At 39.5% G+C, this 27,378-nt stretch overlaps 1 protein-coding gene across 2 annotated transcripts in view; it reads right to left on the reverse strand.

Moving 5' to 3' along the window:
* LOC117056079 (ubiquitin-conjugating enzyme E2 E2) overlaps positions 1-27,378 on the reverse strand; it is a 115,870-nt gene that overhangs the window by 7,130 nt on the left and 81,362 nt on the right. The window lies entirely within an intron of this gene.

Here is a 27,378-nt window from a genome sequence, read left to right on the forward strand (position 1 = left end):
ATCGCAACTTAAATCTAAAACTCATGTTCTTGTAATAAAAGGTAAAGGAAACACAGAAGTAAGTTTAGAAAACAGCAAATTCTCTCTCTCACGCACAATTATGTGGTAATTTCAGTCTAAGTATCAAGTCTCTCCATTCCCCAAGTTTACACTTTGAGGGCAAAAATTTAAGAAACAGCATGACTTGTTGCTAACCCCCCCCCACAACTATGCACATTATACTCATTACATACAGCCAAACTATGAAAACCACAGCCCTATGAATCATAACACATTGCTTTTAAAAAAAACCATCTTTATTTTTATTTTATAATAATGAGAGTCTGGTCTGTAATAATGAAAATCATTCAAAATACAGGAGGTGCAGCAAGAAAACTGCTGGCATATTTGCAATGCTAAGCAGGGTCCAGTATGGTTTCAAAGTGGATGGGGGACCCCATGTTGAGATTTCAGCATTGCATGGGGTTGGGCTAGATGACCCTCAGGGTCCCTTTCTACTCATTTAAACCAATGAATACCCATGCTGGCTGTGGCTGATGGGAGTTGGAGACTGATGGGAACCTGTAGTATCACAAGTTAAATTACACTGTGTTTCTGATGAATGCTTTCACTTCTGATACTATTCACAATAGCCACCTCATGAGAGGAGAAGACTCCCTGGAAAAGACCCTGATGTTGGGAAAGATGGAGGGGACAAGGAGAAGGGGACAACAGAAGATGAGATGGTTGGACAGTGTTCTCGAAGAGTTTGGCCAAACTGCGGGAGGCAGTGGAGGATAGGGGTGCCTGGCGTGCTCTGGTCCATGGGGTCATGAAGAGTCGGACACGACTGAACGACTGAACAACAACATATTTAGTTATAGTAATTCCTATTCCTCACTGGAAGGACAGATCCTGAAGCTGAGGCTCCCAATACTTTGGCCACCTCATGAGAAGAGAAGACTCCCTGGAAAAGACCCTGGTGTTGGGAAAGTTTGAGGGCACAAGGAGAAAGTTTGAGGGCACAAGGAGAAGGGGACGACAGAGGATAAGATGTTTGGACAGTGTTCTCGAAGCTATCAACTTGAGTCTGACCAAACTGCGGGAGGCAGTGAAAGACAGGAGTGCCTGGTGTGCTCTGGTCCATGGGGTCACGAAGAGTTGGAGACGACTAAACGACTGAACAACAACAATTCCTATAAAATATATGGTGACATTTGCAAGGACAGTGTTCTTATGAAAAACTAACATCTGTCTACTTTAGGATTCACACAAACTTGGGTCTCCAGTTGTTTTTGGACTACAACTCTCATCATCCCTAACTAGCAGGATCAGTGGTTAGGGATGATGGGAATTGTAGTCCAAAAACAGCTGGAGACCCAAGTATGGGAAACCCTGGTCTACTTCCAAGCTTTTCCGACCAACAACCTGCACTCAATCCCAAACTGCAATGTATTCATTTTTTTAAAACCCCAGATACAAAGGAAGCAGGTGTCCTATATTTTTAAGATTTCAAACTGAAGAGAAATTTTGTAAAGTGTGCTTTTCATGCAAGCACTATAGAAAAATATTCCCTCTCCCCTTTGGGAGGGAGGGACATAAATTTAATGATATCCCACACAACCTCAGAGGAAGAAAACAGTATGTCATTGGTGCAACACATGTCAAATCCGGGCAAGACCCAAGTACTGTATGCAGTTGAAGATCAATGGTTTAAACCAGGGATGCTAACTCTTTTCAGCCTAAGGGCCACATTGACCCACAGCCAACCCTACGGAGGTCACATGATAAAGCAGGGGTGGCCAAAGTGCAAAGGTATACACGTCTGAAGTCAAAGTTATCATTCATTATTATTACTAGTGTATCCTGAAATTCATTAGGTTATCAGTTCATTAATTCATTAAGGAAGACCTTCTCCACACACTTCCTCCATTGCAACCCAGAGGATCCTTTCCATTTACTACTTATTAATGAACTGTGAAGAATTCGTGCACCCAACTCCCCCACTCTCCCTCCAATAATTTATGCTGCCTTCAGCATAGGGGATGCTTACTGGTAGTTCTCTCTTTTTTTAAGTTGCCCTCGTTTTTTAAATATCGCTGGCTTGCTCTGCCCCACCCCATAACCGTCCCTGATGCCTGCCGAAGAAACACGATCTCTCACTGCTCTCAATAAGTGCTTCGTGTAGCTTTGGCTGCTCTCAAGAATGATTGCAAGAGATTTTATCTCTTTGGCAGGTGTCAGCCTGCAGAACCTGATGGACGCAGACTTTCTTAAGGGCTGCGGAAGTGCTCTTAGCAAGGAAGTAGAAGGCAGCTCGCAATATGGAAGTGGTAGCTGCTGCTTCAAAACGGGTTGCAAAGGATTTTAGGGTATTTATCCTCCCTCAAATACCCCACAACTGAACATGCCAACAAATGTTTTGGGGAATGACTAAACATTTTCTGGGCAACTGGCAGAACAATTGTGGCTTACATATACAAAAGGTTATTTTCCAGTTCTGACTAATCAGAACCACTGCTTATGTGGTCAGGAAATCCAAGGTTTCAATCACATAACTTTTTGCACAATCTTGGGACAGTACTGTCACTGCAGTGTTGAGCTATAATATGGCCCCATAACTGAGCTCCTGATGAAGGACAGACAAAAGGCAGCCTCATTATATAGGGGTGTCCCGTCCCCCCGCTTCAGTCTTAATGCAGTAACTCTGCTGAAAGTCTCCCAGAGAACCTAGTTACATAGCAGCCAAAAATACTGCAATATTTTTTTTAAACAGAACAAAGTTGACCATTATTATTTTAAGTAAGCAAAAAACAAGCCCTAATAACCTCCTAACAGAATGTGCTGATTTTAATTCCTCTTCTAAACAACCTGTAGTCCTAATTACTAAAATTATCAGTAATTTTGCTATTGATTTTTGTGGTCCCTGCTTGTACAGCTACCACCACTCTTTACTCTCTGCTGATATCCAAGGCACAAGGTTCTTGCTAATGAACATTGTAAAATTGTATTCTCTTTCTGGAAGTGGAGGGGAATATGCTTTAAAAACAAACAAACATGAATCAGTAATCAGTAAGTGTAATCTACCTTGATACCATATTTTTATTTAGTATGTAATTAGTAGCAGGATCTTCTGCTGCAATGTATACTACGCTAACATTAATGGAGAATTGTCCCCCCTCTTTTAATTACTATAATTCAAGATTGATGAATAAAATATTTATGTCTAAATCATTATTTCACTTTGTTCCTAAGTAAAACCTTCTTCTATTTGAAAGATTTACAATATGCCTCTAGCTTTGTTGTCCACAGTGATAAATGAATAATATCAGATATTATTGTCAGTCAAGACTAATGGTGGTTTTGTTGTGAACTGCTGCTCACTACTATTCAGCAGAAAGAGATAAGATTCAATTTAGCCACGATATGGCAATATGTTTTCAGGGCATTTCTTATGAAATAGTACCAGCTACAACTGTAATAATACTATTGCAATAATGTACTCTATAAGCAGAGTGTAAAAAATAACTATATCCAGAACAGATGAAGGCTTTTGGCTATGTTCCATGCCTTGCAATATAACCAAGGCATGCAATTATCACATGGCATCATGTCGTGTTCAATGCTCAACTATTCATTTTGTGTGCTGAAAGTTAATAAAACCCTCTTAACTGTTATTCCTTAGGCTCCCTTCAATAAAATATCCAAGTGCATGATTTCTTGCACATAACTGAATGATGACTACTGTTTAAAGCAGTGTATCAGTTCATTAGTCATGGTATCTGCATTAATTTTCTGTAATAGCTGATAACATTTCACAGATTTCTAAATGGCATACTTTCCTTATAAAGTGGGATGCTGATCTTATTGTATTATGAAATCTTTTAAGGAAGGGTTAGAAAACATTTTTTTTAATTTTAAAGGGAAAACTGGTCTTTTTAGACAATTGAAACAGACACAGCATTGCCATTAATTCGCATCTGACAATGTCTATATCAGGAAACTAGCTGCCAAATGGAATTTAATTTACCCAGTTCTCAGTTTGCATTAACCTTTGAGTAATAAAGCACAGCTGAGACTGCTATAAGAAATAAACTAGAGAATTAATAATGAAAGGGACTTCTGCCATCCATGGAAATACCAATCACAACTTGTCTGGGAAGGTTTAATTGTTACTGAACCAAAAAGGTGGCTAACTGTACTCTTTATCAGCCTAAAAAAATGGATGTGTCTCAGCCATAGCACACTTTTTAAAGAAGAAAGACCCTGTAAATAAGAAATAATGGAACACAGGAAGCTGCCTTACAGTCCAGGCTATCAGGCAGGGAATATTTTCCAGCACTACCTGGAGATACTGGGAACTGAACCTGGGACCTTTTTAGTGCAAAGGTGATGCTCTACCACTGAACTATGGTTCTCTCCCCCCCCCCACTTCATATATAAAAAGTAAGAAGTCAAATGCATAGTCCTTCAACATCAGACGGTCAAGATAGTAATTTTCCAGATTTTCCATGATATAATTACCGGGAAAACTACCTAGTGGTATTGTAGAGAGAAATTTAAAATGAAGTCACACAAATGAGAGCAAAGGAATTAGATAGGATAAGTCACATTTTTCGGACTCTGTCTTGTTGAAAACCCCACTTACCTAATTTTAAGGAAGCAGCAACATTTATTTATTCTTTTTTAAAAACAACAACAACATTCTCCACCATACATGTTTTTGGCAACTAAAGGTGACGCCTGGAGTAGGCATTCCGAAGCACTGTTAAAAACTCAGATATGTAAGCTAGGTGCCAAATGGCACCTTAAATCTAGGTTACGGTCGCCACAGCGGAATGTCTGTTCACCCGGGGGTTAGATGATCTCGGTGTCCCCTTTCAGCGCTACAATTCTATGATCTCAGCTACATTTCCTGACTGTAGCTTGCTCTCGCGACAATTCATTTGTCCCAGTATGCAAGAAGGAGAAACACACACAGTGGAAATGGAAATGGAATTAATTATGGAATAAGGCAGAGGCTTTTAAACTGTGGTCGCCAACCTGGTGCCTAGAAATCTCCACATAGTCACACCTGGACCCACACCAATAGCAAAACGCACCTGGCGAATTTCAAACATTGATTCAAAGATACCAAATATAACATTCTGATTCAGGGATTGGGACCCTATAGCCCTTTAGATGTTGCCAGACTACAACTCTCAGAGTCCTTGAGCACTGCCGACATGGGCTTGGGCTTGATGGGATTTATCCATAGGTTCCGTAGTCATGTTCTATTTCTGTCTTTTTTCAATCCATGTTATTACTGAAAGAAGCAAAGTACCGGTAACTGGCATAAAACATGCCTTTAAATATGCTTGCTGTTTTTCTTGCTTCTCAACTTTCCTCCTCAAAGCCTCAATGTTAAATGCAATTAAATGCTTTTACTATTTGCCAGTTCTGTCTGCTTCTCACAGCCCACTTATTGTCAGGCCCAGCAGGGAGCTGCTATTAATTGGCAGATGCTGAAACAAAGGCATGGTCCAAATAGGCAGAACTATAGCACAAGATCTGTTGCTCCTGCCTTGGGCTACGTTCTTCCTCCGGCTTTGATCTGCTTGCTCCAGTCTGACCTTGCAAATCAGCATTCAAGGGCCCAAGGGCAGGGCATACTTCCAAACAAGTAAGGTTGAGGTTGGAGTAAGGCAGGGGCATAGTCAGGGACAGCTGGGTCAAATTCAGGTAAAGCCAGTAAAGCAGGCCAGGTTGGACCAGACTACTCAAGACTGCTCAGCCTGAAAAACTAAGCATGGGACAACAGTTACTGGTTCCTTGGGCCACCCATTCCAGATGGGCTTCAGAGCAGCAGTAGCATCTCTGGGCATTATATGAGTGTTGCTAAATTGCAGAAGAATTCAGTCTAATTATTCCATCGGCACAACAGCTGCCCTGGTGACAGAGCCCCGTGTTCCAAACCCTCAGCGCCTTACACAGATATTGTGGAAAACTAGTTGTAGCTGCAGACAAAGATCTTAGGACTGAAGAGACGGTTGGTAAGAGAACCTTGGATGAAGGAAATGCTTAATTCCACACTGCATTTCATTCCCCAATGCTCCGGTAAAGTACATTAAGATGGAGATAAAAAAAAAGTGCCAATGCTTGGTAAACTGGTAAAGAGGCCAGGACTGAGAAGAGGAAACCTGGAAGTGTGTGTGTGTTAGTAGTGAAAAGATTATGGATTCCCACTTTATACTGGCAACCATCCACTGAAGGTATGGAGGAGGTTTCAGTGGTTGAGTGGTGAGAGAAAAACTGAACATGATCCAAGATACTTTCTTTTCTTCCCATATTTGAAGACTCAGCCCTGGTGCTGAAAATATTGGGCTCCCACCTTTTCTATCTTTAAATATCAAGTCAAGAAGTTACTATTTCATAATGATTTGGGAGTTCAGTAGAAACTGATTATTTGCTCTTGACTATTTGTCTTGTTTGGCCTGCTGCTCCTCTTATTTTAATTTTACTGATTGGTGTTTTATTGGTTATGTTACGACTGCCTGCCTGATTGCTAGCCGACTTAAGTGTTCTCTGTGGTTGAAAAGGCGGGAGATACAAGTCTGTGCAATATTACACTATTTTGGAAACAACTCCATCAGTAGCTCCCCATCCCAATTCCATGCCCCATCTTTGAAAGGTAAAACCCTAACTGAGGTGGGCCCAGGGTATCTTAGGGAAAAGCTATGCTGTTATTAATGCCTCATAATTTCAACATCAGCTAAGGAGCTCCTTTGCAGTTGCTCACAGGAAGCAGGGTTTTCCTGAATGATTGACTCTGGGACACTGCTGAAAGTCACTGTAAACAATACTGAGTTACAAGGACATGCTTCTGTTTAAGACATTTTCCTCCATTCTTATGTAAAAGATTTTCAGTGTTTCAATAATTAATCACTGAATTCATTAAATGCATTTAATAATTTAGCAATACAAATCAATACTAGTACATTTGCACATGTTTCAAACAGTCCAGTCCTATGAGTATTTATCTGCACCACAGAATTCAATGGGTAAACATGCTTAAGATTGCACCGAAGCTTTCTGCATATTTTTAAGTTACTACAGAAGAATTCAAAATAAATACCGGTAAGCTTCGTTCAAAAAGCAGATAGCAATGATTAGCACCACTTTTTCTTTTGCAATTAATAATGCTTCATTTTCTCCTTTAATGCTTTTTCACAATTATTAAGCCATTTATACACTCACAATCCCCAAGGGAGTGACAAGACACCAGGCTTCTCCAGAGAAAATTCCCATATGTGCAAGTCCTCTGCAGGAGAATAATTCTATCTGCTTTAACGCAGGAGAATTTAATTGCTCTCTTCTCTGTGTGGACATCTGCTGAATATGCTGAAGCTCCAGCATTTTTTATTTCATGTGATTTATACAGCCATTCAATGCTGATTGTGCTGGCGAATAAACCACAGACCTCAGTGAAAGCAAAGAATCATCTCAGCATTTGAAATGATATTATCTTTCAATAGACTGATTCAGATGGACACCAATTTTGAGAAAGGGCAAGCTAATCCTTCTAAGACTGAACTGTCCCAGCTCTTATGTGTGCTGTTGCTGTCAACCTCAGTTAAATTAATCAATTTCAGTAGCAAGACAAAGCTCCCTGCTGTAGATCCAGCTGGAAATGGCTGAACCATAAAGATAAGTCGGTTCATGTAAGCACTGATTAAAGAGTTCAGATGTATCCTTCTAATATTTAGATTGCTCCCTACAAGCTGTAACACAGAATGGAGAGTGTATATATAGCATGAACAGGCAAGATTTTGTATCAGCAATGACTTGCCAGAAATTGCTATCTACAGCTACATGTCTCATAAAATAGATGATATAATCTATTATATATTATATCGTATTCACTGGGGATGCTGAAATATCAACAAACTGTGGTGTGTCAGTTCCACACATTAATAAAGGTTGCAGTATACTGTACTGCTGTCTTGCAGGGTAATCCTGCTCAAAAATACCATGTGGATATTTTAATAGCAAAATACACATAAACAAATACAGGATTCAGAATGCTGCCAAAGAAGCTGACAGGCTAGTTTTGAGAAAGAAGAAGCTTGTAGTTTCCCTCTCATCTGTCTGCCTCCAACCATCCTTTCACACCCCCTACTAATTCCAACACTATCTGAGAACAAATAAAAAGAGGTACTAATGAATAGAGGTGTTTACAATAGTAAATCAGGCATAATGGTACCAAGATCAGGGGTAATGAGAGTTCTTCTGGGACATGGTAACAAAAGGGGGAGGGAACAAAACACCCAATGCCAATTGCACTCAAGCATTCAAGTCAACTCTACTTAGCAGAGAAGCTTCTGCTGAAAGAGCCACACCTTTGTTCTTTGCAGTATCGGTAAATATTGAAAAAAGCACAATGCTCATTGCCAGTGTGGTGTAGTGGTTAAGAGCGGTAGACTCGTAATCTGGTGAACCGGGTTCGCGTCTCCGCTCCCCCACATGCAGCTGCTGGGTGACCTTGGGCTAGTCACACTTCTTTGAAGTCTCTCAGCCCCACTCACCTCACAGAGTGTTTGTTGTGGGGGAGGAAGGGAAAGGAGAATGTTAGCAGCTTTGAGACTCCTTTGGGTAGTGATAAAGCGGGATATCAAATCCAAACTCTTCTACTAGCAAAGGGAAGGTCACCTACAGTTTCAGAATTAGTCGATGCTACGTTCTCTTTCTTCCCATCACTCCTAAATATCCATACACTATGAGGCAAATTCTCAGGGTTTGTTTTTTTTTGCAATCTCATTGACTGATAAAGTGTATATTTAACTGAGGAGTGCCCCTTATTCCCTCAAAAAGACTGAGAAATAGGCCAAAACAGGGGGTGCACATACTAATAATAACAACCCACTAACACATCCTGAGCAAGGAAACAAACATTCTGCACTAAGAAAAGATTGGGTCCATGGCCAATATAAATAACTTATTTGGTGTATACAGGTCCAGACTGCAGATGGGATGGGTATGCACCAGAGTCAATAGAATAAATCTTTGTAAACCATTGAAAATAAATTCAATTTTATCTTAAATGTAGCTACCTAGGTTAAATATTTTCAGTTTCCTCAATGGCCTGGTTTCTACATCATATGAAACCAAAGCATGTATTAATGCGACCATGTGAGCTCCCAGGGAGGAAATTACAGCCACTTCACTCCTCTTTGGTTAGTTTTGCTCCTGTGCTGTGCTGAGTTAAACCATGAATTGGCTGGCTTTATCATCTAACCCCAGACTTGAGATTTAGCTCTCTCCAGTTCTCTCCATGAGCTGTAAACCAAGAACATTTTTTTCAAAGCTATGGCTTGACTTAGTATGATTCGCAAACCAATGCATTTTAAGCTAGTAGCTTCTTGAAGGAAACCCCTGCTGGAAAGTTACTTATCCTAGACATCGCTCAATAAATATGTGTGAAAATGTAATCATTAAGATTAGCAAGCTATGTAACTGATTGCAAAAGTCTCCACAGAACTGCATTTTACCATTTCCCTTAAATGATACGTATTTTCCCTAGATATTACAATGACAATGCTACAGATGTTTTTTTCAACCAGAGTTGTAATTTGTAGAAAAAATTACCACCTTTTCAAATCAGTCAGTTGGCAGTTTCTTCCATAGGGATTATCATGGAATTAATCCAACTATCAGGTAAATTTAAATATAATATATTCACTGTTGATATCCAAATAAACAAGGAAAGCATATGTCAAGGCAAAATATGCTGATTTCAGATCAACTCCATGTACATGGTTGGCCACCAATCTTTCTTTGCTTGTTTTTAATAATGTTCTCCAGTCCATTTTGGACTCCATATGAAATAACCATTATTGTGGCTATGTTCATTATTCATCAGAGATCACAAGAACTAGAACCAGGATGACAGCAGGGAGACTGGATTTCTGCTAAAACATGATTAGTGAACCCTGTGGTTCTCCAGGTGAATCCATTATTGGACTAAAACTCCCATTATCCATGGCCATTGGCCATGCTGGCCATATACCTGTGCAAAAGGATCAATAAATTGTGGATCAGTAACTTGTTAAGGAAAAGGAAAAAGAGAGTAGGAATAAATGGATAGCTCCTCCAATGTTGAAATATGAAAAGGACCCCTCCAAAAATATGTGCTTTTAAACTTCTTAATAAGTGATTTAGGATTATGGGTGAGCAGTGAGGTGGCCAGATTTGCTTGACGATACTAAATTGTTCAAGGAGGTTAAAACACAAATACATAGTGAAGAGCTTCAAAAGGATCCATCCTTTTGGCAGGAAAATGCAACTCAACATAAAGAAGTATAAAGTGGTGTATGCCAGGGTAAATGTACGGCAATTTCATATATATGCTCATGGGATCTGAATTGGCAGTGACTGGCCAGTAATGAAACCTTGGGGTTGTAGTGGAGAATTCATTGAGGATAGCAACCCAGTGCAGCAGCTGTGAGAAAGCAGAATTGCATGCTTGGATCATTAGAAAAGGAACTGAAAACGAAACTGCTGATATCATAACACCCTCATACAAATTATGCAACTGCATTTTGAATACTGTACAGGTCTGGTCACCTCAAGTGAAAAAGGATATTGTAGAGCTGGAAAAGGTTCAGAAATAGATTACCAAAAGGATCAAGGGTATGGAGCAACTCCCCTATGAAGCAATGTTGCAGGATTTAGGATTTTTTAGTTTATAGAAAAGGATTTGGAACAGAAAATAGAAAGTAATTATTTGCATAGCACATAAAGCATGGAATTTGCTTCCACAAGAGGCACTGATGGCCATCAACTTGCATGGGTAATGATGATGATGATGATGATAGGGCAGGTAGGGTCTCAGTTGGCATACCAAATGGAGCTGGTAGACAGCTGCTCTGTACACAGAATTGACCTGTGCCTCCATGGATAGCTGTGAGTCCAAAATGACTCCTAGACTCTGCACCTGGTCTTTCAGGGGCACAGTTACTCAATTCAGGACCAGGGAGTCCTCCACACCAGCCCACCCCCTGCCTCTCAAGAAAAGTACTTTTGTTGGGATTCAACCGCAATCTGTTAGCCACCATCCATCCTCCAACCGCCTGCAGAAACTCACACAGGACATTCATTGCCTTCACTGGTTCAGATTTAAAGGAGAGGTAGAACTGGGTATCATCTGCATACTGGTGGACACCTAGCCCAAACCCCCTTATGATCTCTTCCAGAGGCTTCATATAGATGTTAAAAAGCATGGGGGAGAGGATGGAGCCTTGAGGCACCCCACAAGTGAGAACCCAGAGGTCTGAACACTCATCCCCCAACACAACTTTCTGGATATAGCCCAGGAGGATGGAGAACCATTGTATAACAGTGCCCCCAGCTCCCAACTCCTCTAGATGGTCCAGTAGGATGTCATGGTTGGTGGCATCAAAGGCCACTGAGAGATCCAGCAGGACCAGGAAACAGCTTTAACCTCTGTCACTAGCCTGTCAGAGATAATCAACCAGCACAACCAAGGCAGTTTCAGTCCCATGATGAGGCCTGAATCCTGACTGGAAGGAATCCAAATGGCCCGCATCCTCCAGGTGTGTCTGGAGATGTTCAGCAACCACCCACTCAATCACCTTGCCCAAGAATGGAAGATTTGAGACTGGCCGATAGTTGGCCATGATGGTTGGGTCCAAAGATGGTTTTTTAAGAAGCGGTTTTTAAGAAGCTTCTTTAAGCGGGTCTGGGAAGACTCCTCACAGAGGGAAGCGTTCACCATCCCATGGAGCACATCGTCCAGTCCTGCCCAGCTCCCATAGGGGATCCAGCAGTTTTTTCTTATGCTCTTATACTTAATGTCTGTTCTGTATGGAGTTACAAACCTACTGCTCAGAGAATAAATGTATGGAAAAATCTGCAACCCTGACTTCGTGGCCAGGATGGAAACATGAGACTTGATCCTGTATTTCTGTGCCACATCTAAAGCAAGTAAAAAAGAAGCAGTTTTTATAAATAAAACAGTGACAATATATCACTATTGCTATTGCATTAGGAAAGTAGGTCAATACCAAACACACAAGCTTTCTCTTCCCCTTCCCACTTCAGAGTCATCTGAAACTAAACAAAATTAGAGATCAGCTCCAAACAAAAGTTTTGAACCAGTACAAGGCTTGATGTTTCTGCTACATATTGTCTTGTGCTTTGGTACATGATCAAGCATGATCAAAGTTAGGCTTTTTTAGCAGTTAAGTTTTGTAAATATTATTTAATGGATTCCATTATTCCAAGACAGTACAGTATTTCTGCCAAGAAAGTAGTTTATTATTATATCAACTTGATAGGATTCTGTTTAATTGTTTTGACCATGAGTTTTGTTTTTAAAGTTCAGCAGTTCTTTCTAAAACATTAGGTGTCCCTACAAAATAAGCACTTCCTTGAACTCTAACCTGCCACTTTTTTCAGTGGCTTAGTCTGCAATTTGCTATCTAGTTCCCTGGTAGTATACCCCAATGAATTCAATGGAAATTACTTTTGAGTACCAGATTTCACTGTAAAATACTATGCGTATATTTGAGTGAAGTGCTGTGTGGTTTGTGTAGAATGCAGTATATAATCAAAATTAAGAAAATATAACCTATTTTGAGAAGCATAATAAGATGTGTAAAGGATCCTACAACTCATTAAATATGCCATTTTTGAAATTAATTTTAATAATATAATCATAGACCTACTCATATAATTGTAGAGTTGGAAGGGGCCAGGAGGGCCATGTAGTCCAACCTCCTGCAATGCAGGAATCTTTTCCCCAACGTGGGGTTTGAACCCACAACCCTGGGATTAAGAGTCTCATGCTATACCAACTGAGGTACTCATTAATGCCCACAATTAAGATTTGAAGCACTATTAAAGCTTAACTTTAATTTTGTGAGTAAATGAAACATTCCACATTTAACACAAACTGGGAAGAAAATATTTTCATACTTTCAAATACAGCTCTCTCTTGGTGTGTGAAGGGGAACATTTCTGTTATTACCAGTGGAATAATGCAAAATATAAAAGATTATACCCTGGGGCATATTGTACCACTAGTAGATAAAAATGGCTGAACTCAGCTTTAGGGGAAAGAAGAGAGTGATAGATGAAACCCATTTTCTTTAAGGATGGAAAAGACCCGGAGGATTTAAATTATAGAGGTCTACTATTCTGTTAAACACAGGCTTGACTGTCATGCCAAAAACTGCTGCCCTGCACTCTGAATCTTTACTAGAGAAATCTATTTATCCCAATCAAACAGCTCCTATTTATTAAAAAAAAAGTACACGACAGCTTCTTCACTGTGTCTTCTTGGAATGGCTGAATCCTCTGCTTCAGTATCTCATGATGCAGCAAATACTGAGACTCAGAGGTGGTATTTGATCTTAGACAATGAACTAGGACACGCAGCAACCAAGAAGTAATTGCTTCTCTATCCCCTGTCCCAGTAAGAAAACTAATGTTAATGACCAGGTGCCTTATCACGACTAAAAGTATCACGACTTCATGCAGCCAGAAAAATATACTGTAAACTTCCAGGTTTGGGTGGTGGTGGTGCAATACTGTAACATGTGATAGGCATATTGTACAAAACCTGTGCAACTTCACCATGAAACCTTTCCTTTTTATGATGGTTTATAACTTTATGGTGCTGCACTGTCAGCTGAGCCTGAAAGTAGCATTTGCAAGCTATATGTGGAACTGTAATGTCTACTGGAACTTTGTTTTTATATATTTTACAACTTGCATGCTTCTGTGCGCAACTGAAACATCACAACCTTGCTACTGTGTGGGTAAGGATGCATACTTGGGTGAGGAATGTGGGGGGGGGGGACGCGCTTCCACAATATCACCCAGGTTCTGATAAACTATCCTGTGTATCTTCTCACTATATTTATATTTGCATTATTGAAGGCTTCTCTCATTCTACAATCATAAAACCACTGATTAGATTGTGAACTATCAAAAGAGCTACTTGCCTATTTCCCTGGGACAACGTAAAATCCCATATTTATGAGCTTCACTGAAGTTTTCCTGATGCAATGTCCAAGTAAGGCTGCTTAGGATCACAGACTGCATGTGCTTTTTAATGTTTTTATTTGTGTGTTTTTACCCTACACTGTTCTTGCTTTGTATTCCACCTACACTCAGTAGTACTGGAACTTTTATCTCAGCACAACATGATATCCTTCTGTTTAATAGAGAGATTGAAATGGCAATCAATCGCACTGAATGTTTTTCTAATCTTGCTTATCGCTTTTAGCCTTTCACAATCTTTGTGTCTATTCTTACTGCTAAACCGCATCACATTGATAAATCTCATGTAAGGCTTTAGAAAATATTTTCCTCCCAGCCTAATAAACCATTAAGATAGCATCTCCTGTTCATTAGGGAGGCAAGCATTCAGGGCTTCATATTGATGGATCTGCTTAACATTTAGTTATAGAAAAGATCTGTGTCTCTTTCTTACTGGTGGCAATAATGGGTAGCCAGTCTGGAGATTCAGCTTTGGTGCTAACTGTACCACCTAGGAGCACGTGGGAGAGGTTGCATGCTAAGCCATATTAATTCCTATGAATATGAGCTGCATTAATGCCTATGGTGGCATTATCACATTTTGTCTTCCTTACCTTTTATTCTAAATGAAAAGCATGTTCCAGGAAAACAAAGCAGATAGAATAGGTAATCTTTCTGAAGCCAAATGAGAATGGCTTCAGGAAGGATAACCTATTAAGAATTCTTTGAGTGTGTCAACAAGCATATAGATAGAGGTGAGCTACTTGACACTGTCAAAAGCTTTTTCAAAGTAAGTACGCAGACAACCTCACCAAAGACTCCTGAGTAAGCTCAGCACTCATGGATATAGATATAGATTCTGCGTGGAATATGTAGGGGGGAAATAGATCTAGATTCTGTGTGGACTATATAGAAAAAAATATTTAGTCAACATTGATTCTAGAATATAATATTGTGTGTACACAGCCTGAGCCTCTTTTGTGAAAATGTCTGTCCAACAAATAAATGCAAAGATGGATGTGAGGGTACATACACATCATAAATTTAAAACACATTTCTTCCCAAAAATCATGGGGACTGTAATTCCCACTCACAAAGCTACAATTCCAAACTAGAATTCCCTTTTCTGAATGAGAAACCCTTGTCTGAAGTGGATTTAAGATTCTGGTTTGAAGGGCAAGTGCTCATTGGTACATCCATTTAGTGCTCAACAGAGGCAGAAAGCGTTGTTGCACGAGAGCAGGAATGAAGTGTACAAGCCTCTGACTCATTTCCAAATTTCCAAACTATCGCTTCTTCTGCACTCTATAAAATAAAATGCCAAAAAAGAGAGAAACTACTTTCATATTATAGTGAATCAACCCCTCTCCCTTTTATGTTTGCGTATTTCAGACAAGATTCTGGAGCTTTACAATGTTTTTGATGTCTTTAGAAGTAATCTTTTTTAAAATTTATGTTACTTGCCAAGTCCCCATTCTAATAGGGAGAGCAGCTGCTTCCTCACAACGATGTGCATATTTCTTGCTTTTAGAAGAAAATTTTGTTTATTAATAGTAATCTATTTTTCATAGCATAACGATTTGTCAGATAATAGAATAAAAAACACAGCTTTCATTTCATGTGTGCGCTGCATTCTTGAGAGAGAGATGCAGTTGAGAGAAACTATTCATGCTGAGGGCAGAACTAGAAAGTGCTTGATTTATCAGCTACAAAGAAGAAAAGGAACGCAGAAGTGCAGAACCACCAGATCCAAGTTATTTGGTTGCCACCCACAAAAAGGCCTATACCTTTAAATGCCCAGCTCCCAATTGCTCTTAAGGTACGCATGCTGCACCACCTTCCTCCCATGGACACCTGGCAACTGAGTACAAGGAAGGCAGACTAACCAGATGCTTGGCTAAAGGTCACCTTGGACCAGACATCAGTCTAACTGAACTCACTGGATTCCTATGAGAATACAATACAGATAAGCCCATATAAAGATAGGGACACAAATGTCAAATGTGACAAAATTGCACACCCCATCTGCCCCGCCACCCCACCCCAAAACCAGGCTGTGAAATGTTGTGGACGGCTGGGTCTGATCCATGAATCAAATATGGCTAACTTATGGCATAGCTACCTTCATAGTTGGAAATGTAAGTACAAGTATCAGGGTTTTGACGTACACCATCACTGAAAAGCACAGTAGGGTTTAACCACTGTATGAAGTACGAATGATAAATGAACAGTATCAGCAGTGGAAATAAATATTTTGAAAAATTATTTTAGTTAACTATCATAAGGTTTATGAATACACAGGCGAGGATTTATGCTTTTTATTCAAGCATTGCTCCTCAATATTTCCTACATGTATCTAACAGCTAGGTATGCAAGTGGATGAAGGATGGGAAAATGTTAGAGAATTCATACTATCATCTCTTGTAAAGCAAGGGAACAATCCATCATGTGCTGCCCATGAAGCATCATTCATTTCAATGAAGCTTTAGTAGGAAGGCTGTTACTCTGTTTTCAGAATTATCTTTTGTTGCTGTGTCACAGTAATTCTTATTCAGAGCCACTTCTTAGGAAAAAAAGGTGATAGTTATTTATTACATATAGAAGTGGCGCCCCTGATATAGCCTTAGGGTACCTTTTTCTTATATTAACACTCTATACACAAATGTATCAAACAAAAACTTAGCCCAGATTACACTTCCAATGGCATTATTAATTTATCACAACAATAATTTTTTGACATTGGCAAACTGATTTTAAGACTACATGCACAAGAACCTGTCATATAATTCAAAATAATTCACTATCGTCTTGCTATTTTCACATTCTTTCCCAACATTTACAATATAGGTAGTATTGCTTGCCTCTTAATCTAGGATCATCAATCTCTTTACACTGATGCTGTACTTCCTATGACCAACAATTCATATTACTTTAATTTAGAACCATCATACAAATATATAAGTAAATGTATTAAATTTTATATCAACTCAGAGACTAGAGACCTGTTACTTTAATGAAAGACAAATTAGTCTCTGCAAAACAGGAACTTCTAAGCTTCATGCATTTAACTTTCCCCTCTTCAACAGATCATTGCTCTATGCTCAGGAGGCCATAGGATTAAGACCATTGATCCTGTGGGTACATTTAAACTCTTTTGCAGCTGAATTTAGGTTAAGGCTAACTATAGGAGACATTTTTATAGACAAAAACAACGTGAGTGAAATGTCAAAGAAGAGTGCGATAAAAATATAAACATAGACAAAATAAATCTGTATGATGGGGGGGGGGGGAATTAAATCATGCTGCTGTTACCAGAATGTAGCTTAGTACTCAGGGATACATACTTTATAACTACAATAGTTTCCAGACTACAGTAAAATTCCTCATAGACCCAAGGCAAATTATTTTCCCCTAGATAAACATTTATAAGACTTACTCTTTTCAAAGCAGGGCATATTATGAAATAGATTAAATATGGCATGGTATACTTATGGTACTTGCTTGACTTTAAATAAAATAAATGAAAGCAATTTAGTTTTAAGACCAGACAATTTTTTAAATGACATTTCTTTTTAAACTTCATGCTCCCATGTCCAGCTGGATGTGCAAAGGAAATAGCCCCAGTTCAGATACAAGAAACCATGGTTTCCCACTACAATGGGCTCAGAGTCCAGTCCCCTTCTTCCCCACCCTCCTCTTTTGCTTATGTAATAAAGAGATGCTGTTAATTCTGAGCTAATCACAGCTCCCGGTGATATCCATACTTGGGAGAACTGTGGTTGTTCACTGGTGTTCAATTTGCAGTTGGTGGTTCAGGAGGTATGCCAAATCGATCTTCTAGAAGATTATTTGGTTCTTTGTTACTTAATCTTTTATGGAGTGAATTCCCTGGGTTGGTAAACTGCTTTTGGGTCCAAGAAGTCTGGTTTGGGTCCCCCCGCCCTTTTTATGGTGAGGACCTTCTTTTCGTCCTTGGGTTTCTACAGTGACTGATGTAGGGCAAGCTTAATGTACCCGTACTTCTTGCTAGCTCTCTACTGTTATAACTGCTGCTGACTATAGCCTGGTGAATGTGTACAAATGCTGGTTATTATACAACAATGACCACTCAACTTACATTCCCCTTAACACATATAAATAAGAAAGCATTTTTAACAGAAAATACAACTGAAACATTACTGATATTCAGTCAGTTACATTAAAAATAAAGATTGCAGAATCAGGACAGAGTCTGGAAACATTTAATAAAATGTACAGCTCTAGCCCTTCCTTGTCCAAATCTGATACAAGTATAGAAGAAGAAGGATTTACTAAACAGTTTGTGTGGATAAAGAAACTAAAACAGAATTCTGTCTTTTTTAAATCACTTTTTTCAAAGCAAGCTTCACATTAGCAAGCATTTTACGTTTCCAGGCTGCAGTCCAAACAGCTCTGTGCACAATGTGAAAGCACTTCTGTGCACATATAAGAGTCACAAATTATTGCATCATATGCTCTTCCTTCCCTAAGCACTTCAGGGGGCATGAAGAGCTGCAGCAGAAATTCAGTCTGAAAAAACCTCGAACTGTGCACAATGGTTATACTATGAGCTACACGAAATTAGAAGACGCCTGCTTCTTGGGAGAAAAGCAATGACAAACCTAGACAGCATCTTAAAAAGCAAAGACATCACCTTGCCGACAAAGGTCCGTATAGTTAAAGCTATGGTTTTCCCAGTAGTAATGTATGGAAGTGAGAGCTGGACCATCAAGAAGGCTGATCGCCGAAGAATTGATGCTTTTGAATTATGGTGCTGGAGGAGACTCTTGAGAGTCCCATGGACTGCAAGAAGATCAAACCTATCCATTCTCAAGGAAATCGGCCCTGAGTGCTCACTAGAAGGACAGATCCTGAAGTTGAGGCTCCAGTACTTTGGCTACCTCATGAGAAGGGAAGACTCCCTGGAAAAGACCCTGATGTTGGGAAAGATGGAGGGCACAAGGAGAAGGGGACGACAAAGGATGAGATGGTTGGACAGTGTTCTCGAAGCTACTAACATGAGTTTGGCCAAACTGCGGGAGGCAGTGAAGGATAGGCGTGCCTGCCGTGCTCTGGTCCATGGGGTCACAAAGAGTCGGACACGACTGAACGACTGAACAACAACAATGAGCTACAGTAAATACAATTTTTAAAATATATTTTCGAATCCCAGTGTTCACACACAGTAGACTAATTGGGGGAATAATTATTTCCACAATTTCCATAAAAGGAAAGTGGGGAGAAATTTTCACTTTCTTTAACACTAAGCTAAGCTAAATAGTTTCTTTGAACTACTCAGCTAAATACTTATGTCATCTACAGAAGTGAAACAAACCCTATCTTGCCAAGCAAACAATGGCACATGCAAATTAACAGTTAAACTATTTTGATATTTTGGGGAACACTATACAATAATCGTGTTACTTTCTGGTTATTTTTTTCATATTGTTTTGGGCAACTTAATAAATAAGGACTTTAAGGAAATAAAATGCAGTGCATTTTTTCAATAGCTGCAGGTCAAGTGTTAATTAGAACTAAATTAGAGGGCTCCTTTCACAACAAGTGCTTTCTTCTGTGGGCTTGCATAGCAATTTGTCCAACCACTCAAACTCCAGGCATAGGGTCCAGTGAAGATAGACAGCTAATCCTCCATACATCACACTTCCTTTGTAATTTGTGTGACCTCTAAATAGATAGTATTTCAGTAATTATAATTCTGTGACAACCATGTCATCTGCCTGGCAACTGTCAAATAGATATTAACTTCCATTTGATGCTGGAGGTCTCTCCCACCGACAGAACACCAGGTCAAATGGCTCCTGTGATTGGAAAGTGGGCCTAGAAGCCTTCAAAGGCTTAGAAAGAGGGCTTCACAATAACAAAAAAACATTCAATTCAGCTCGGACTTCTTCTTTCTACAGAATACGAACTGTTGTGTGCAAAGGCAGCAAAGCAAGACCCTTTTTGTGACCTTCAGGCAATTCAGGTTTCACGGAATTGTTTCCGTAGAGCAGCCTGTTGACCTGACAGACAATAACCAACTTCCCTAGGATTAGGTGTCTTTTGAACAGTAGACATGCTTTAAAAGGAAGCCAGGGATAGGCTGAAAACAAACAAACAAAAATCTCCCTTGGGAAAGCTTAGTCAAATAGGCATCAATTTAAATTTGTGTTTGGCTTTAAAATGGCACATTAGCACCTATTGGCCAGCTTCACACATTACACTAAGGCAACCATGGCTAACCGTGAATGAGCAAACATCATGGCTGTTTCGCTCCTCCCCCAGTAATGCTGCCTCACTACCCAAAGTGAAGCCATGATTCTGCTTAGCAGTACACCCCAACTCACCCAGGCTCATGCTTTGCTAAGCTCTGGTTAGCATGGCGGCAGCAGGACCAGGGACAAATGAAGTGCCCACAATTACCCCCTGTGAGTTTTAGCTTAGCATCATGTGCAAACCAGATCTAAATAGATTGAACCAATAGAGGCCTAAACATTCACACATGCTCACTGCTGGGAAACAGTTTGCAAAATCACTCTCCCCAGGCATCTATACTAGCTCATTAGAGTGTCTGGGATCAATAGCTGTTATCATTAGAATCACAAGATGAGTATGTCAGCACATAGTGGCTGGCCTTTTTCTAACCCAAAAGGTGTGTTGAGCATTAGCTGATGCTTCAAGGACTGCATTGGAGTGGTGGTCATGGTCAGAGTGGCCAACACACACTCCTTGTATGTGCCACACATTCAAAGCACAAAGTTTTGTGGGCTACAGATTTGCCACTCCTGTGCTAGATAACCTTTTAATAAAAAGTATTCTACTACCAATGTGTCACAATATGCCCAGTGTTTGTAGTAGGATCTGCAGTCAGAATTATGACGCCACACTTGCACATCTGGATTTTTCTTTTCCATATAAATCCTAAAGAATTTGATATTTAAATGAACATTTTTTTTTTAGTTTTTTTATTAATTTATCTTTGGCACAGATATTCTGAAGGCAGCCCTGTTTAGGAAAGTTTTTAATATTTGATGTTTTATCGCATTTTTAATATTCTGTTGGGAGCCGCCCAGAGTGGTTGGGGAAACCCAGCCAGATGGGCGGGGTATAAATGATAAATCATCATCACCATCATCATCATCACCACCACCACATAAACAAATGTTTTTCCAGTCTCACATTGCCCTATTGTACATCCAAATAATCAATAAAACAATTCCATCACTCTGCAGGCTACAACCTGCTCCTTTTTCCTTTCTTCCTTTGTACACATTCTATCAATTTGTTCATAACCATCAGCTCAAAACGTTTTATTAACCATTCTGAGACTGCTGGGATATTTCAATACTTCCACTTTCTGACCCATATGCTATTTGTAGCCATTATTAAAAAAGAGACTAGTGGTTTCAGTCTTTTATGTACGTCTTCACCAATAAAACTGAACAGTACTGTAAATTTTATTCATCGTTGTTTAGTCATCTTAGTTGTGTCCGACTCTCTGTGACCCCATGAACCCAAGCATGCCTTGGAAATTTCTTCTCAAAGCTTCTCCTTTTTAATGTCCATGGAGTTTTCATGGCAAAAATACTGGAGTGGGTTGCCAGTTCCTTCTCCAGTAAATCTTACTTACACAACCAGATATTACACCACCGGCTTCTTTAACTGATAAACTATCTGAAGGTTTATCTACCCGAATCCACATTTAATCCAGAGTTGCTCTGTGCAGTCTTTCCCATTTCACTTTATTGTTCTTCTCCCCCTATCAATTATGTGTAGTTTTCACATAATTTTTTGCATCTGCTTTCATAATTTGCTCCTTAGCTGTCTCCTATCTACATGCCCATCTTGGCACCAGTAATTTCAACAGGTCACTCCTGATTTGGAAACACTTGTACCAATGTGGTTTCTACCCAGCAGAGCTCAATGAGATTTCATGCCCATCTTGGATTAATTCTCCAATTAATAAACATCTCATTCCACTGCCAAGTCATAAAATCTGATACCTGATTTCTCCTTAAAAATATGATGCTGTATCGCAGATGACATACAGTATATGAGATTTCCTGGCTCAGTTTTGTTTTATATTTAGTCCCACATTTTAAACAATTGAGAAGGGAATTCAATTTTATTTCAAGACCTCCTCCCTCTTTGGTGTTCACATCAGATTTGCAGTGGGGTCATCAATAAATAGCTTTGCAGGTTGATAGAGATCTTCCTCTTCCTTTTGTGATATCCATAGTTTCAACCATGTTAGCTGTGCTGTGCAGCCTCATAATATATAGTCAGGTTAGGGACTGCTAAAACTCCTTTGTGCTTTGATGCTTGTATAGTCATAGTTTACTGACAATTCTAGGGTGTTTATCTTGCTAAATAAAGTTCTCTAAGCTCTTCATCCAGTTTTTAAATTCTCTTGATTCTACAGAGAGGAGTAAAGTGGTAAACAAAACCAAAAATCTTGGCAAGATAACCATTTTTATGGCATGAATCCCTGCAGTCTATCAGTTTAACTTGTTCTAACTATAAGCAGAGTTTGCAGCCCTGGTGAAAAGTTCACAACTTATTTTACCAATTTTACTGACATCTTCCATCAGTTTCACACCTTTCATACTTTACTGCTTTATTTGTTACCTTTGACTCACATTGTTGTGTGATCTGCTGTTTATCCTGTATGTCAAGCTTAACTGCAATGACCTCAGTTTTAATTACCCTTGTATCCCGAGATAGAGACCGTGTTACATGAAATACTTGGGACAGAGATATTCTTGGATTTTTGAAAGATAACATATCTGTGTATAGTAAGATCTTAATTTGGCCATTTCTCATTCTTATTCCTTGTATCTCTGTGTGTCACTTCTAATTGCACAAGCTAAGGGCTCTATTGCTAAAGTAAATAATAATGTTGACACAGGCCCCCCACTATCTTACCCCTCTCCTTAGGTGTAATTCTCTTGTCAGTTGACAGTTTATTATAAATCTTTGCTAATTGAGTCATACAGATTGTTTTTACCCATCACAGAATCATTGGGGAGATGTTAAAAAAGATGTTACGTCAAATAAATATGGACACACAACCTATCAAAGGCTTTAGTTGCATCTAACACCGTAATGGTGATTTCTTCAATACAGTATCTAATATTCCTTTCACCATCACACATCCTTAAAATTCCCATGTCTTTCCCCTTTTGTAAGGTGATACTCATATCCTTTAAATAGTTTACTCAAAAGATGTTCATATTTAACTACAATATCTCTTGCAAACATATTAGATTCTCCCTATGCCACTTTATCCACCTGTGTCCTTTTCTCAGAATAATCTTAATAGATTCACTTAATAGTCATCTTAATGGATTATTTTACTTATTTATTTAATTTGGTTTCATTTTACATATAAGAAAAAATCAAATTATGCTGTATAGAATTTACCGTCATTACTATTAAGTTCTTTCTTGACATGAAACTGATAGAAAGCAGGCATTGAACAGACTAATAAACAATCTTTTAAGGGGGGGAAAAGACAATTCCTTCTGCCAGTCAACACATTTACTGTTCAAATTAATGCCAGCCAAGTTTAAAATAAAAAAAATTAAACCTGAAACAAATGATGAACCACAATGTTTGCACAGGAGACACCCACGGTGGACTGTGATTTGCCTTTAAGTGCTGTGTTCAATGCCTGGCTGGCCCTGATCAATCAGTCTCTGTTCATGCAAAGAATTGGCCCTGGACATATCTGACTCCAGGGTTTTACGGGTTCTGGGGAAGATATAGGCAACATTCAACCATTACCCTTTCCTTACACATTTTCTACTTTCTGTGTGACTGAAGGGTGAGGCACTGGATGTTCCTTCCCCTCGTTAACATCCATGTATCTGCTGTGCCCAGCACAGAAACAACAGAACAGCACTTAGCCAAGCCAGCCTGATGGCAACCTGAGATGGATTACCCAAGAAGCAGGCAATAAAACTGAAGCTATGCAGAATGCTGGGAAGCTTACGCCCTGCTGCCCTAGTGATGCAATGCAGGAGAGACTGATGGAGAAGCAGCATATCTGTTGGTGTGATGGATTTCTCATGGGACTTTGGGAGAGGTGTTATGGGCATCTACAGAAAATAAGATGAGGAGGGGCAGCAGCATCTGCCATTCTGGGATCAGAGGGAAAAGAGGCTTAAGCAAGAGTGGGTGGTGGCAATATCAAGGAAGGACCAGGCAGAAGCTACTATCACCACCAGCAGCCAGTGGTAGTTTAGGGTTGCTCCATTCTGCTGCAGTTGCCTGCTGGTTTGTGGGCCCTGGTAGGTGCTGGGCTTGTCCATGGTTGAAATGAGTCACATACATATACATCAGGTTTATGAACAATCGATTGGTTCATAAACAAACCAAACTTCAACAAACGGATATATTTAGATTAAATACAGCCAAGAGGTGCAAAATCTTTCTCTGGATCCAAACATTAAGATCATAATCCAGATAATTAATTTAGGCACATTGAAGGGTCTGTGCATTTTCAGGGGGAATATCAGCCCTTCCTAACATCATATCACATATTCTTTGAGGTGGAGGCTAGGGGGCTGTTCTATGGCCTTTTAAATGTGTTTGTAGGAGGGAGGATTTTAAAAATTCTAACTATTGTACTTTTATCTTGAATTTTTATCTTGTGAACCATCCTCAGATGAATGGCAGTGTATAAATTTTAAAATAATAATAATAATAATAATAATAATAATAATATGCAAAGAACAAAAACACAAGTCAAAAACCACATTAGGCATGCTAAGATGATCTATACTTCCCTATTTAGCTTGTGGGCCAAATGATTCAGACTGGAAAATGTGGATGTCTTACAATTTTTTCTTAAATATTGACAAGTAATAAATGCCATAGAAAAGCATTCTAAATATGAATGGACAATTCCTACTTTAAAAAAATAAATAAATTGAGTTTTATCTGAAGGATGGTGAAAAATTACTTCCTGGAGCTGTGAATTTGTAAACTTTTCCTTTGCTAAAAAATCCCTTTTGTATAGTAAATGTGGCGCAAACATGTGTAATTTATTTGTAACCTTTCCAGAATAGAACCCCCATTTCTCATGAGAACAACTGCAATTGATGCTCACAATGTGTTTCACATTGCTACATTTAAAACAAAACACTAATATTCTTCAGTGCTTCTTATGAGAGGCAGGATGCCACACTGGGAAGTAATTTGTTTTCTTTATCTATCTTTTCCCATAACTTTTCTACTGTAATGTTCAACAAATATTTAAGTGCCAGCATGAAGTGGATTATTGTTAACATGTTGCAATGAAATTGCACAGTGCTAAAGCTTGCAATAAAAATAAGCAGAACGCCCACTGTTAATACTCTGTAGTTAAGTGTATTAGCTGCTTTCAAAAGCATTAACTCCCACTCAAACAGCAATGCTATTTTGTCCAATCTATTACACTCAGAAAGTAAAAAAGAAAAGAAAAAGAAAAAGCAGTTGGGGACTATCTGAAATCTTTATGTCCACGTGTAGCATACTCAAAACAAAATTGTTTTTAACAGAACTGAAAATTGACTGTGTGCAGGATTTCTTACTTGTGTAACAAACAAAAAGCTTTTCCATACACTGACAAAATACCATTTGAGAAATTACACATTTCTTTTAAGCTTCCGAAGTGATGGAAAAAACATATATATCTGTTTCTATCCTGCATTTGAAATGTGTTACCTCACACTATGCACTACACTACAGCAGCAGATGTTTCAGAAGGGTGATGATTTGGGAAAGATGCCAAGGCATAGCCATACCAATAAGTTCACAAGATGGCAGGATAAACTATTGTTTTTGTAAGGCAGGGATTCCACCTGGAAGCTAGGGTGCAGGCTGTGATGAAGAGTGTGTGAAGAGGGACTGTTAATCTGTATCATGCACAATACCAGGATCAAGTGCCTTAGAAATCTGAACTATTGCCAAATGTACAGGTATCAATATAAATGTGGGGAAGAATTTGTGGCTTCATACACAATAAAAACAAGGAAGCATAGCCTTGTACTTAGAACTTACACTTAAAGAAGGCACCCCTGCTGGGGCAACTGTACCCTGAAGGACCAGGTGCGCAGCCTGGGAATCATTGTGGACTCACAGCTTTCCATGGAGGCGCAGGTCAATTCTGTGTCCAGGGCAGCTGTTTACCAGCTCCAACTGGTACACAGCCTGAGACCCTACCTGCCCGCAGACTGTCTTGCCAGAGTGGTGCATGCTTTGGTTATCTCCCGCTTGGACTATTGCAATGCGCTCTATCTGGGGCTACCTTTGAAGGTGACCCAGAAACTACAACTAATCCAGAATGCGGCAGCTAGACTGGTGACTGGGAGCGGCCACCGAGACCACATAACACTGGTCCTGAAAGAGCTACATTGGCTCCCAGTACGTTTCCAAGCACAATTCAAAGTGTTGGTGCTGACCTTTAAAGCCCTAAACGGCCTCGGCCCAATAGACCTAAAGGAGTGTCTCCACTCCCCTTGTTCAACCCAGTCACTGAGATCCAGCGCTGAGGGCCTTCTGGTGGTTCCCTCCCTGCGAGAAGTGAGGTTACAGGGAACCAGGCAGAGGGCCTTCTTGGTAGTGGCACGCACCCTGTGGAACGTCCTCCCATCGGATGTCAAAGAAATAAACAACTATCTGATATTTAGAAGACATCTGAAGGCAGCCCTGTTTAGGGAAGTTTTTAATGACTGGGTGTTTTAATGTATTTTTAATCTTTTGTTGGAAGCCACCCAGAGTGGCTGGGGAAACCCAGCCAAATGGGTGGGGTATAAATATTATTATTATTATTATTATTATTATTATTATTATTATTATTATTATTATTTCCTATTATTATTTCCCCATCCTTCAGCCCTCATCCCACATCATTCAACCCCCACCCCCAAAATGCCCAGCACTGTGTGTGTTTTTTGGGAGGGGGTACAAGTCATAACGTGAATATGAAATTTGGTTGTGCAGCAACCAAAAAAACTGCACTGAAAATACAGAAAGGAACATGAGATATTAGATGACATCAAAAAAATTGGTATTCCCCAAATTTTATATTTGCATACTGTAAATAAATTTTATACTTGCATACTGTAAATAAAGTGAGATTTTATTGAACACAAGTGCAGCATCAAGGACCTAAGTCCATACACACAAGATCCAAATGCGACTTCTCCAGCTTCACTAATAAAAGTTCCAGCCTAAAAAGTGGTTTGCTTGTTTCACCCAAAGTCTTCTATTAGCTTATTTTATTTACATTTGTACCCTACATTTCCTGCAAGATGCATCGGGGAACACCTTAAACTTCACCACAATTGTGTG

This window comes from Lacerta agilis, chromosome 12, assembly GCF_009819535.1.
Source record: "Lacerta agilis isolate rLacAgi1 chromosome 12, rLacAgi1.pri, whole genome shotgun sequence".
In the NCBI taxonomy this organism is placed as follows: Eukaryota; Metazoa; Chordata; class Lepidosauria; order Squamata; family Lacertidae; genus Lacerta; species Lacerta agilis.